The sequence below is a fragment of the Pelodiscus sinensis genome, chromosome 12 (genome assembly GCF_049634645.1).
Source record: "Pelodiscus sinensis isolate JC-2024 chromosome 12, ASM4963464v1, whole genome shotgun sequence".
Lineage (NCBI taxonomy): Eukaryota > Metazoa > Chordata > Testudines > Trionychidae > Pelodiscus > Pelodiscus sinensis.
The window spans coordinates 4,216,336-4,220,655 of NC_134722.1; the positions used below are offsets into that span (position 1 = coordinate 4,216,336).

Here is a 4,320-nt window from a genome sequence, read left to right on the forward strand (position 1 = left end):
CACTGGACTGGGGTGCAGGGGGTTGGATTGTGACCTAGGGCAGGGAATTGGTGCACAGGAGGGGGTGTAGGGATTTGAGCTGTGAGTTAGGGCGGGTGGAGGGGACTGTGATCTGGGGCAGAGGATTGGGGTGGGGATATGGGTACAGGATGGGGGCAGAAGATTTGGGTATGTGGAGTAGGGGGCAGGAATGAGGGGCAGAGGGTCGGGGAAGGGAGGGGCTGGGGTGCCAGAGGCAGGATCTGGCTAGGAGACTTACCAGCCAGCTGCCATTCTTGAATCAGCGTCCCTGCCTGCCCCGCCCCTGCACTTAGGCCCTCTGTAATTGACCGGAGATGAGTAGCTCAGATTTGCTATCAATGAAGCGTGTGTCGGGAGCATGGGAGATAGACTAACCCTGGCTAATTGGAATGAAGCCCTATTTTTAATGCTTGAGTATATTTAGCCTCCTATAAAAAAAGGCCCTGTAGTGTTCAAAGGCCCGTGTTACCTCTGGTCATATTCAATGCGTCATGAAGAAGCTTGAAAGCCCAATGCTAGAACAGTCAGGCGCGCGGCTTAGCAGCCCGGACAGCTGAGTTCTGAGGGCACTCTGGGGGGCTGCTGGGGTAAGCAGTGGGTTTGCAAGGGAGGGGAGCCGAGCACACAGAGACAAACAACCCCCCAACGAACATCCGCACAGCAAAACCCTGGCCAGCGTGTGTGGGTGCCTCTTAGGGGCTCTTTCCGTCCTGGGTTTGCAAACACATGGCTGTGCTGAGCAAGGCCCCATGCACCAGGACGGCTGGAAAGGAAAAGCTACGGGAGCATTTGGCACCCAAAATGTTCAGCGAACTATTTTGACTTTTTTTTTTTGGTGGACTCTTTGCACAAATATCGGCCAATGGTGCGTGAACAGAGCCTGTCCATTTTCAGCTTAGATCAGGGGTGGGGAACCTAAGGCCTGGGGGCTGGAGACAGCCCATGAGACCTGGGGTTCCCATCCCAGCATGGGGCAGCCCACACTGACACTCCAGGCTCCCCCCCCCCCGTGGGGCTGGAGCACACAAAATCTACTAGCCTGCTCCCCTCCCCCCGAGGCTCTGGTGTGCGAGGGGAAGGTAGGGTCTTTCTCCGTCTCAGTCGGGGACCATGCCAGTGAGAGTCTGGTTGTCTGTTTTGCTTCTCACTTGCCAGTGGGTCAGCGGCCCCCACCCCAAAAACAGTCCTCCACCCCTGGCTTAGCGCAAACAATAGCTACCCAGCATCACACACATGGGGGGTGCCCAGTGTGAACGAACAGCAACCAGCTCCCAACAGAACCAGAGCGTTCACCTGCGCCAAATATTTCACACAACGCTTAGGAACAGCAACAACCTGCCCCCATCAAAATCCCAATGGGGCTGTGGACGGAAAAGCGGGGCACAAAATCGACTCGCCGGGCAGAATTTGCGCAGGCAGAAAACGTCTCTGGCAGCTTTTCTGAGGCCTTGGTGCAAGGAATGTAACTTTCGACGTGCACTAGAGGTGGAAGGACACGGGCGCACCCCGGTGCACAGCTCCAGCTGAGCTGAGGCAAAAGCCGGCAGGGCGCTATTGAAAGCTGGCTGGGGCGTGGGTTGCGCTAGGGCAGCACCGGTAAGACACTGTAAGCTCCTTTCCCCGCTGGCGTGCGCTTGCGTTTGTCTTCTAGAAAGGAAAAGCAGCGAGGGGCTCACACGTCCTGCGAGACAGCTGGATCCCAGCCTGGGGGCACTGAAAACGCTGGCTACGTGTCCTCCCCACGCCTTGTAGGCCCTGCAGTGACCGAGCTGTGAGAAATCCCAGGGTGAGTTAGCGCTGACGGAGCAGCATTGACTCCCGCCAAGTCCCCAGCCCCGTGCACTGCAGCTCCCCCTGGAGGAGGGGTTGAGGAGTACTCTCACCCGTCTGCACGTCTCTAGGGTGTCCCGGGGCTCCTCGGGGTTTGTGCAAGAACAGACTCACACAGCCACCCCTCTGAGACTGGGATTTAGGGACTCTCTCGGCTGCCTGGCGGCCTTGGAACGAGAGGGGCTGAGGCCACGTGGAAGTACGGGTCTCCTCCAGAGACCGACCAGGGCCTTGCTCAGTCTTAGGGGGACTCAGCTTGAATTCCTGTCCCCGCAGGGCCTGGAGCGGGTGGCACCCACTTACCCGTAGCAAGAGGATGGCCAGGAAAGGCTCTCAATGCAAATTCAGCACGTGGCAATCAGCCATGACGAAGCTACGGGGACACAGCCCCTCCCCCTTCAGTGCTGGCATGCTGTCTCCACAAACAATAGAGCATAAGAACATAAGGGCGGCCAGACTGGGTCAGACCAAAGGTCCATCTAGCCCAGTGTCCTGTCTGCCCACAGTGGCCAATGCCAGAGCGAGTGAACAGAACAGGGAATCGAGTGATCCCTCTCCTGTCATCCACTCCCAGCCTCTGACAAACAGAGGCAAGGGACACCCTCCCTACCCATCCTGGCTAATAAGTATTGATAGATCTAACCTCCATGGATTTATCCAGCTCTTCTTTGAACCCTGTTCCAATCCTGACCTTCACCACATCCTCTGGCAAGGAGTTCCACAGGTTGACTGTGCACTGCATGAAGAAAAAGGTCTGTTTGTTTGTTTTAAACCTGCTGCCTATTCATTTCATTTGGTGCCCCCTAGTTCTTACGTTATGGGAACAAGTATATAACTTTTCCTTATTCACTTTCTCCACATCTGTCGTGATTTTTTAGACCTTGATCATATCGCCCCTTAGTCCCCTCTTTTCTAAGTGGAAAAGTCCACGTTTTTTCATCTCTCTTCAGAGGGCAGCCATTCCAAACCTCTAATCATTTTTGTTGCCCTTTTCTGAACCTTTTCCAATGCCGAGAAACCTTTTTTGAGATGAGACGACCACATCCGTGTGCAGTATTCAAGGTGTGGGCGTGCCATGGATTTATACAGCAGCAGTAAGATATTCTGTCTTATTCTCTAACCTTTTTTAAATTATTCCTAGCATGTGACATCCTGAGCTGGCTGCTCAGCTGGTGTAAAGCAGTGGAGTATCGGTGGAGCTGGGTGCGGGGGCAGATCCCCAAGGGGTGTGAGGCTGCATTGTAGTCAATGGAGGAGATTCCCAGCTGTGTATATTGGAGTCAATGGAGATACATCCATTCACCCAGCCGCGGTTCAATGCAACGCCACTCATTCACAAGAGCAGATCTGCCCCTGGTTATGGAGGCTGCTGGTTCAGCGTCTCTGATACCTGCTCAGATCTGAACCGATTCTGACTCCCCAGTTATTCCCAGACATGGTCCCTCGCCCGCCTTCCCCGCCACAATTCTCTCTTCTCCCCAGGTATCCGCCGTGCAGCCGGAGTTAATCTGAGGCTGCCGCGAGCAGCCAGCTTTTCCTTTCTCGTTGGAATTACGCTGGTGCCAGCTTGCAATCTTCTCAGTGTCAAATGTGCCGGAGCTGCCCTGCGATAATGCAGGTCTCAGCAAACTCAAGGGCTTTAGGGAGCTGAGTCTGACTGATGGGCAAAGGGGCGGGGGCGGTTTCTTTTCCCCCACACATTGATCTGGGAGGCTCACCCGCTCCATTGGGGTCCCGTGGTGCGTCTTAATAGGCACAAACCGTTTTCTGCCCCATGTGCTGAAATGTGGGGGGAAGAAGGGAGCCGCTCCGGTTGCACGGATCAGAGAGGAGAAAAAGAAAAATGACACATTTTGGTCTGCACGAGGGAACGCAGGAAATCGAGTCTCTCCCCATTGGTAAATACTTCCCGGTCTCTTGCCCCAAAGCCAGGGCAGGGACCCCAAGCCAGTGCTAGCATTAGAGCGTGTCTGTCCCTGGGGCATGACAGGGATCAGAATTATGAAAGGGAGGGGACAGAGAAAGAGGTAACAAAGATCCGATTTACGCGCTGCTAATGCTACCCTGCCTGGAAGTCACTAGACTATGTCTACACTCGTGGCTTCTTGTACAAGAAATAGGCAAATGAGGCTAAGCGTGAAATATCGCCGAGCCTCATTTGCATACCTAATGAGCTGCCATTTTTGCAGAAGAGGTTCTTGCGCCAGGAAGAGCTGTCTACACTGTCCCTTCTTGCACAAGAAAAACCCTCTTGCGCAATGCCATTACGCCGATTATTTTCAGGAATAACAGCATTGCGCAAGAGGGTTTTTCTCGCTCAAGAAGAGGCAGTGTAGACAGCTCCTTCTGGCGCAAGAGCCTCTTCTGCAAAAATGGCGGCTTATTAGGTATGCAAATGAGGCTCAATGATATTCCACGCTTAGCCTCATTTGCATATTTCTCCCACAAGAAGCGGCGAGTGTAGACATA

At 54.2% G+C, this 4,320-nt stretch overlaps 1 long non-coding RNA gene across 1 annotated transcript; it reads right to left on the minus strand.

The window, feature by feature from the left end:
- Positions 1–2,490: 2,490 nt before the first annotated feature.
- On the minus strand, positions 2,491–3,972 carry LOC142831040 (uncharacterized). The gene is made up of 2 exons (XR_012906628.1): positions 3,570–3,972; positions 2,491–2,587 (listed from the first exon to the last, which is right to left on the minus strand). It is a non-coding gene; the product is annotated as an uncharacterized LOC142831040 (long non-coding RNA).
- Positions 3,973–4,320: the final 348 nt, after the last annotated feature.